Source organism: Papaver somniferum, unplaced genomic scaffold (genome assembly GCF_003573695.1).
Source record: "Papaver somniferum cultivar HN1 unplaced genomic scaffold, ASM357369v1 unplaced-scaffold_24, whole genome shotgun sequence".
Lineage (NCBI taxonomy): Eukaryota > Viridiplantae > Streptophyta > Magnoliopsida > Ranunculales > Papaveraceae > Papaver > Papaver somniferum.
This window is the reverse complement of record NW_020634374.1, coordinates 1,687,314-1,697,656: the sequence shown is the minus strand read 5'-3', so window position 1 is coordinate 1,697,656 and position 10,343 is coordinate 1,687,314.

Here is a 10,343-nt window from a genome sequence, read left to right as displayed (position 1 = left end):
TGAATGCATCCAGGATATTTTTCTATAAAGCAGAGGAAAATCTGCTGGATTTTGCACTACATCGAGTTAACTCGGTGATCCAATTCGACTCACCTGACCCGTTTCAATCCAGAGAGGGACTTGGACCTGTTTCGATTGGGCTTCACTCATGGGCTGTGCCAGAGACTGATTTTTGGGCGTGACCTAAATACAACAAATAGGTGGAGAAAGAAAGAGGATATAAAAGGAACCTCTCTCAATTATTAGGGGAGATCTATATCTATTATCTTCTCTTCTACTTTTAGCCTAGGGTTTAGAAAGATGGAAACTATTATTTTTCTTCTTGTTATGAACTCCTATGCCATGAGTACCTAGATTTTATTATTGGTTAAGGAATAAGTTGGATTTCCAAATATGGGTTTTCATTCAATAAATTAGTTTTGTCTCCATGTTTTGTCGATTATGATTCGCTAGAAATATCGCCATGTATGATTGATTGTTAGTTTTGTCAAGTTGCAAATTGGTAAAACTCGTAATCATATCTATTGCTAGTTTAGGGTTTATTATACGTAAACGTGATACACCTTGAATACACGTAGCATAATTGTGATTATTGCTTGTAGTGATACATCCTAGTAGTCACATGTGGATCATAACCTTTGTTAAAATGGATTAGTGCTTTTACACGTTCGTTTGCATTGATTAGTCTTATTTCATAGAACTTATTGCTCTTAGGGAGTTAAACTTAATTGTGCTTTTACACTTTAGGTTGCTTTCTAGGAAGAATTCACTTTCGCATCTTTTAATGTGTTTGTTGATGACAAGAGGAAATTAGCGGGATATTCTTGCGATCAAGGTATCCTAGGACTTTTGATAAAAGTTGAGATTAAATATCAATTCTAGTTGTTGTTACAAATTCATGTTTGTGAATGAAAACTAATCCTTGACCAATATCTTCATCTTATTGATTTTCTTGTTTATTTCATTATTTGCTTTTAGTTTATTTTCCTTTACATAAAAATCAGAAATCCCCCTTTGTTTGTATAGGAAACCGAAACAATTTGACAACCTAGATCCTCTCTGTAGGAACGATCCTTTCTTACCCTTGTTATATTATATATTTTAAGTTGTGAGAAAGTAATATTATTTTTGACGCATACGACAGCGATCATCGGTGCCGGAAGGATGCAAGCTGTCAGCGCTGGAAGACGCAAGTTGCCAGTGCTGGAAGGACGCAAGCTGTCAGCGCGCTGGAAAAGATGCAAGTTGCTGACCTGGAAAGATGCAAGTTGTTAGCGCTGCATCTTGTTGGAACGAGCGCTGGCTTGACATGGAAGCTGGCTTGGCATGGCGCTGGCTTGGCGTGGGCGCTGGTTCCGCCATGGGCGCTGTCTTGGCGTTGCGCGGTAGCAATAAAGCGGGACAGCATATCAACAGGCTGTCTATTCTCTCTGGCTAAAATTCTTTACGTAAGAATCAACATTATGCGCCATATTTTGATGATAGTAAGTTTTATGATAAATTTTCACTTCATAATGGTTTTCCTCCAAAGAACAGGAAAAAGAGGCTTAACCATAAGCAACGTTCATTTAATGAGTTCAAGGCTCATACTTGTGCTAATTAATCACAAGGTTGAACTCTCACTCAAAAAAAAATCCTGGTTGAGTGAGATATAATCAGGTATACTCTGTGACAAATGTTTTTGATTCTCCAGCTATCCGCTTATCGTTCTTAGCCGGTTTGTCACTTACAAACATTTGTTGTTGCGTGAGTATTTTGTTTTTATTTTTTTATGATGACTTCAATTTTTTTAATAAGGGGTGACAAATTGTTGTGCTCTAATTTTTTTCTTGGGAGAACAATTTTTAGGAGATGAGTTTTTATTTACTCACCAAGCAAAAATTTGCCAAATCTTCTTCGCAACCCTTTGGTATTAGGGCAGGTCTGTATACGTGCGTGTAATCCTTTTCACATAGGCACGGACCAAACTTGGAAACCCTAATGGTTCTTGAGAAACCTATAAATACCAAAGCCTTTTATAGAGTACGCATACTTTTGTTGTGCTCTTTTAAGAATGGGGTCTACTCCAAGTTCTTGGGATTTACCAGCTGATTCAATTGATGATTCGGTTTATTTGGAGTTTGTTTTGAAGAAGAAGAGAACCCTTGTTAAGTCTGACGAACTCGAATCTTGTGCCTCATGCTATTATGCATTCTCTCATCAAGATCGAGAAAATGCTGAGATGGTCTCTGCTGAAGTAGTTCACGGTTTTCTCACTGATCTTGGGAAGACTCAACTGAAGCTCGAGAACTCTGTAAAGGATCTTCACTTGTTACGAACCGAGTTGAAAAAGGTTGATTCTGACCTTGTTCTCATGAAGTCACAAGTTAAGGATCTTCTCAATGAGGATATCTTCTCCGAAGATGCAGTTGATGTAGTTAGTCACAAGTTTGAAGGTCTTGTTACCAGTGAAGCTATCGTACAAGAACTCTGATTATGACTTGTGATTACTCCGTGTTTTTGAGTTTGTTTTGAGTTTATTTATCTAGTAAATCTTCTCTTTATGTTTTTTGAAGAATAACTGGGGTTTGGAATAGCCATTATTGTGAGTACACATAGCTATGTCCAACGATTTTCATCTTCTATGTTTTTAGATTTATTTATTTAAATTCTAAGTTTTTGGAAGATGATTTTTGCAATTTTAATATTTATGATTTTATATATTGCAAACTGTTATGGGATATGTTGTTTACGTCCATGAACCTGTGACTGTCCCATACTTGTTCAAAAGTTATCTCTATTATGTCGGTATGAATGTATTGATAAAAGATAGAATGAACTTTTGACATTATAAAAGTTAAAGCCTTTTATATCATTGTTTTGATGGAAGAAAGGATAAAACTTTTGTTTACAGGGATTAAGTCTATTATATGTCATTGTGCAAATAGTGATGGAGAATAAAATGATCCTTGTTTATTCCGCAGTATTGGTCGATCTCCGATCAACATATTTGTGCATATACTGTGTTGCTCCATAAGGTTTCTTGTGTTTGAGCATAAGCGATTGAGTTGATCATTCTCTTATGATTAACTTAATTGTTTCTCCGTAAGGTTCCTTATGTTTGAGCATGACCAACTAAATTGATCATTCTCTTTTGGTTATTTTGGTTGTTGCTCCATAAGTTTTCTTATGTCGAGCATGACCAATTGAATTGATCACGTTGTGGTTAATTTGGTTGTGTATTCCAATTAAATTAATCGTGGGTTTTCTTGTGATTAATTTGGTTGTATTTTTTCGATTGCATTAATCACGGGTTCTCTTGTGGTTAATTCAATTGAATACCCTGGATTCAAATTCATGTTTTTATGTGATTTGAGTTGTCCAAAGAAATCCTTCTTTTCTTGTGAAAGTAAGGTCGCCTTTGTTGTTCCTTCGGGGATGACATTTTATGGGGGAGAGTTCATTTTGAACTTGTGCTTAATTGCCAAATCTTTGTGGGGAGTGCGGTTGTGGAATATTATAGGGGTTATCTTGTATCTTTATTAACTCCTTGATGAATGCATTTAGCTTCGACTATATGATTGCATCTAAATTTGTTGGTATGTTAATACACCTTTGGTCATGAAATATCTCCGTGGAAATTTCATTATGGTCCCATTAATTTTTGTACCTTTGCCAATTTTATTGACAAAAAGGGGGAGAATTAATGTGTAGTGTGATACTACAAATACATATGGTTTACGGATCATTATGTAAGGGGGAGTGGTTTTCATGTTGAGATGAAGTATTGACTAAGGGGGAGTGATACATATCACCATAGTATTGTTGTCAAAGTTGTGATACAATTGAACTTTGATGTTGTGTAATAATACTATGACACTATATAACAATGATTGAGAGCATTTTGTTTTCTCATTGTTATCGCTACGGATCTTCAACAACTGTGATGCTGAACTTACAACCTTTAGGATCATGGAGTACTTGGAAGAAACAAAGATTTCGAGTCATGTTGAAGATGCCAAGGAGATCAAGCATTTGGATGAGAAGCTACAATTTCTATCTATTTTTAATCCATATGTATTGATAGTTTTGTCACTAAAATTGACAAAGGGGGAGATTGTTAGAGCACTGCTCGGTCGAACTCGCATGCGTTGCTATCTCAAGCATGTTTGTCAATGTTAGTGATCAAAACTATAAGTCTTGATTTCTAGCCTATTTATAGATGTCTCAGACTAGGACATAGATAGTGTAGTTGAGCTTAGATTTCACAGAGTTCATCATTTGAAGACGAAGAACTACTAAGGGGAGCTTTTGGAACTTCTTCGACAAAAGGTATGTGGAGACTTGAACTCATATATCACTTGGAAAGTATATTTCTACTATCTCCTATATTGAGACCTAAGTCGTGTTACTGTATAGTTTTCTCTATACACATTTGAGATTTCGAGCTGAGTATATCTCGCTTACATATTTCTCGAAATATGTGTTGGTAAGCTTTCTCTTCGACCAAGTTCATCTTATATCATGAGAAAATTGTCGAGTAACATCTTACATGGTTTGTGTGATACAATCATTTGATGTAGGCTTGGAATGTTTTGATAATAATTATTTCAATATCTTGAAAATTGCTTTGATGCTAATAGTGTGTGAAAACGGCTATTGTCATTATAGAAGAATGTTTCAATGATTGAAATAAAGAGTTGAGGATGTAACGATGTTTGGATATAAGCATATATAGTGTGTTCGCAAATTAGTGTATAAATTCACAAACCGGGAGCCAAGAGTATGCATATGTGTGTATACGAAATTGGTGAAGGAGACAAGATAAGTATGCATACCCGTATGCATACTGGCGGAAGTTTTCGAACCGAAAATATCTGTTGAGTTCGGGAATTACAAACTCCTAAACTAGTCACCTTAAGTATGCGTACCCGTACGCATACTATCGGAAGTTTTCGAACCGAAAATTTCTGCTGAGTTTGGAAACTTAACAAACTCAAATCCGGTTGCTTAAGTACGGATACCCGTACGCATACTTGAGCTGGTTACTTTGTCAAATCGGTCATTCATGAACTTAAACATTTAAATCATAAGGAATGCAATCTTTGCAAACGGTGGCTATAATGTTCATGATTGATTCAAGTGAATCAAACCGATTTTGTTTCAATTGTATTTTCTATAACAATTGAACAACTCTTTAACTAGTTTCATTTGAGTCATTTGAACTAGTTATGGTGGAGATGAATAAGGTTGATATGAGAGTAATCATATGGCTAACCTTGGTTATCTATTTGTGAACCAACATGGTGTACACGTTTAGGTACGGTTACATAAACCTAAATGAGGGTACATTTCATTTGTGTGTAACAAGCTAAGTTCGATCTAACGGTTGCAAGATATTAGCTTGGTTGAATCAGGTTTTTCATCCAACGATGATTATTGAATGCTTTGTTACCAAGGTAACTTGGATTGAAAACTCTGATTTGAAAACTATACAAAGGAGAACTCTAACAACTGGGAAACCTAATCCCCACACCTCCTGTGTGTTACTAGTTGCATAACTAGAGTCGATTCTCCTTTAACCTTAGGTTTCTTCTCGAGACCCTGTAGGTTAACGACTTGAAGACTTCATTGGGATTGTGAAGCCAGACCCAACTATTCTCTTTCTAGTTGCGTGATCTGATCTTGTTGTTTCTATGGTGTTGAGTGCAATTGAAATAATTGGCTCGAGATTTTATATCTCCGATAGGCAAGATAGAAAAGTAATCACAAACAAACTTCGTCTCATCGTTTGTGATTCCACAATAACTTGTTTCGCTAGTCAATTAAGTTTATTGTGAGGTGATTGATAATTCTAGGCTGTTCTTCGGGAATATAAGTCTGGGTTATCAATTGGTTCCTGTTCACCTTGATTTATCAAAAGACGAAACAAAAACTCTTGGGTATTTCTGTGGGAGACAGATTTATTCAATCCTATAGACTTTTCTGTGTTAGACAGATTTGTTTATCAAGTCTTCGACTTTGGGTCGTAGCAACTCTTGGTTGTGGGTGAGATCATCCAAAAGAATCAAATGCGTAGTATCCTGCTGGGATCAGAGACGTAAGGAGCGCAACTGTACCTTGAATCAATGTGAGATTGATTAGAGTTCAACTACAGTCCAGTCCGAAGTTAATTGGTAGTAGGCTAGTGTCTTTGGCGGCTTAATACAGTGTGGTGTTCAATCTGGACTAGGTCCCGGGGTTTTTTTGTATTTGCGGTTTCCTCGTTAACAAAATTCTGGTGTCTGTGTTATTTCTTTTCGGCATTATATTTTGTTATATAATTGAAATATCACAGGTTGTGCGTTAAGATCAATCAATTAGAATATCCAACCTTGGGTTGTTGATTTAAATTGATTGACACTTGAACATTGGTCTTTGGTACCGTTCAAGTTACCCCTCTTATTCAATCGGGCTCGCAGATTTCTATTTGCTGATTGCGGATTGAATTAAGAGTTAGAGATATTAAACTCTTTGATATACTTTACTCTAGATTGAGTCACACTGTCTAGTTGATTCTCTAGAAAGTATATTAGAGTAAGTCCTCTAAGATTGCCAAACGAATTGTTGGGTGTGGTTGTTAGACCCCCGCATTTTCAATTGGTATCAGAGCAGGCAAACACATTAAAGACTTTACACGTATGTGTTTGTAGTGATCTGAGGATGAACGATATTGTCTCTGATAAACGCATCGCCAGAAATAAAAGTTTTGTTTCTATAAAGTCTATTAAAGAGAAAGATTTGTCAATCTCGAATATAGATGAACCTAGTGTTCCAATGAAACAGACGCACGTTGAAAAGTGTTTCCCTGACCATCTTACCGACGAGTCTGACTCTGATGTTGAAAGGGATGCAGCCAAAGAGAGTGAAGTGATTCTAAAACTTGTCCGAATCCAGGATGATAATGTCAACCGGTTGAAACACAAAGTCAATGTCCTAGTTGGTATGATAAGTGAGCGTGACTCTCGTTTAAAGATTCTTCAAGTGGAATAAATCAAAAAGGATGCTTTGAAAATTGAACATCTCTGAAGTAAACTCTCATTTCAAGAGTGTTCAAAAGAGTCCGTCATACCAACTGCTTCTGATTTAACTGGAAAAACCTCTGGTTCAGAAGCAAAACTGAAAATCCTTTCTGTTGAAAAGGATGTGCATGTATCTTCCTCTAATCAAGTAAAGTCCACATCACACGGAAGGAAGAATTCTCCCAATGGTGTTAAGACTGTTTTGTCTAATCACTCAGGTGATCAGAAAGTGTGTCTCTTTTGTGATTCAAAAGGGCCGAGTAAACAAAAGAGGAATTCTATGTTGAATGACAATTCTATATTCGTCTTCAACACACCTTAGATTTAATTCTCAAAGGTGTAACTGACATTCGTATGTCTAAACCAATTGTTTTCCTGTGTACCCCACCAGGAAAGTCAGTTCAATGTGTTCCTCAAATGTTCAAACACATAACAGTCTTCCTAAGCCATTTCGACGAAGAAGAACTCATGGATATTCTTCAATTTGGAAGGGAGATTATGTTGTTTATGATGTGAAAAAGGTACCAAAAGAAGGAAGAAAAAATAGAGGTATGGAAGACAAGTTAAAAAGGATAATTGAAGGATATAAAGAAATTATCAACATGTTGTCTATTCCCTCTGGCTAAAATTCTTCAGGTAAGAATCAACACTATGCGTCATATTTTGATGATAGTAAGTTTAATGATAAATTTGCACATCATAATGGTTTTCCTCCAAAGAACAAGAAAAAAAGGCTTAACCATAAGCAACGTTCATTTAATGAGCTCAAGGCTCATACTTGTGCTAATTAATCACAAGGTTGAATTCTCACTCAAAAAAAATCCTGGTTGAGTGAGATATAATCAGGTATACTCTGTGACAAATGTTTTTGATTCTCCAGCTATCCTCTTATCTATCTTAGCCGGTTTGTCACTTTTAAACATTTGTATTTGCATGAGTATTTTGTTTTTATTTTGTTATGATGACTTCACTTTTTCTAATAAGGGGTGACAAATTGTTGTGCTCTAATTTTTTTTCTTGGGGGAGCAATTTTTAAGAGCTGAGTTTTTATTTACTCACCAAGCAAAAATTTGCCATATCTTCTTCGTAACCCTTTGGTATAAGGGCAAGTCTGTGTACGTGCGTGTAATCCTTTTCACATAGGCACGGACCAAACTTGGAAACCCTAATGGTTCTTGAGAAACCTATAAATACCAAAGCCTTTTATAGAGTACGCATACTTTTGTTGTGCTCTTTTAAAGATGGGGACTACTCCAAGTTCTTGGGATTTACCAGTTGATTCAATTGATGATTCGGTTTATTTGGAGTTTGTTTTGAAGAAGAAAAGAACCCTTGTTAAGTCTGACGAACTCGAATCTTGTGCCTCATGCTATTATGCATTCTCTCATCAAGATCGAGAAAATGCTGAGATGGTCTCTGCTGAAGTAGTTCACGGTTTTCTCACTGATCTTGGGAAGACTCAACTGAAGCTCGAGAACTCTGTAAAGGATCTTCACTTGTTACGAACCGAGTTGAAAAATGTTGATTCTGACCTTGTTCTCATGAATTCACAAGTTAAGGATATTCTCAATGAGGATATCTTCTCCGAAGATGCAGTTGATATAGTTAGTCACAAGTTTGAAGGTCTTGTTACCAGTGAAGCTATCGTACAAGAACTCTGATTATGACTTGTGATTACTCCGTGTTTTTGAGTTTGTTTTGAGTTTATTTATCTAGTAAGTCTTCTCTTTATGTTTTTTGAAGAATAATTGGGGTTTGGAATAGCCATTATTGTGAGTACACATAGCTATGTCCAACGATTTTCATCTTCTATGTTTTTAGATTTATTTATTTAAATTCTAAGTTTTTGGAAGATGATTTTTGCAATTTTAATCTTTATGATTTTATATATTGCAAACTATTATGGGATATGTTGTTTACGTCCATGAACCTGTGACTGTCCCATATGATTTTATATATTTCAAGTTTATTGTGAGGTATATTGATAATTCTAGGCTGTTCTTCGGGAATATAAGTCCGGGTTATCAATTGGTTCCCGTTCACCTTGATTTATCAAAAGACGAAACAAAAAAATTTAGGTATTTCTGTGGGAGACAGATTTATTCAATCCTATAGACTTTATTGTGTGAGACAGATTTATTTATCAAGTCTTCAACTTTGGGTCGTAGCAACTCTTGGTTGTGGGTGAGATCAGCTAAGGGAATCAAGTGCGTAGTATCCTGCTGGGATCAGATACGTAAGGAGCGTAACTATACCTTGAATCAGTGTAATATTCTAATTCTGGTATCTGTGTTATTTCTTTTACGCATTATATTTTGTTATATAATTGAAATATCACAGGTTGTACGTTAATATCAATCAATTAGAATATCCAACCTTGGGTTGTTGATTTACATTGATTGACACTTGAACATTGGTCTTTGGTACCGTTCAAGTTACTCTTCTTATTCAATCGAGCTCGCATATTTCTATTTGCTGATTGCGGATTGAATTAAGAGTTAGAGATATTAAACTCTTTGATATTCTTTACTCTAGATTGAGTCTGACTGTCTAGTTGATTCTCTAGAAAGTATATTGGAGTAAGTCCTCTCAGATTGGCAAACGAATTGTTGGGTGTGGTTGTTAGACCCCCGCATTTTCATGTGGTTTAGTGTTTGGGTCTGACTGTTAAGAAAGTTAGGTGATGTGATGTTTAACCTCTCCAAGTTATGTATTTCATTCCATTACAAGGGAAAGAAGATTCTTCTATAAGGGACCGCAGAGAAGGTGTCACTAATAGTGATGAGCTGCAATGCTTGTAGTAACTTCTTATCTAAAACTTCTCATCGAATCATGGGCCAACTATCTTCAACATCACTCACTGAAAACCCACCTACAATACCTGTACCAATTTCAGCACTTCTGCAGAAACTTCAAGATATGTGTTAGAGCACTGCTCGGGCGAACTCGCAAGCATCTTGTTTGTCAAGTTTAGTTGTAAAAACTATAAGTCCTGATTTCTAGTCTACTTATAACTAAGTCTCGGATTAGGATAGAATGTGTAGTTGAGATTTAGACTCCAAGGCGTTCATCGATTGAAGACGAAGAACTACTAAGGGGAGCTTGTGGAACTTCATCAACAAAAAGTATGTGGAGACTTGAACTCAACTATCACTCAAAAGTATATTTCTACTCTATCTCCTATCCGAGACAAAAGTCGTAAAGCTATATAGACTTCAATTATACACTTTGATATTTCGAGCCAAGTTTAACTCGCTTACATATTTCTCGAAATATGTGTTGGTAAGCTTTCGCTTTAACCAA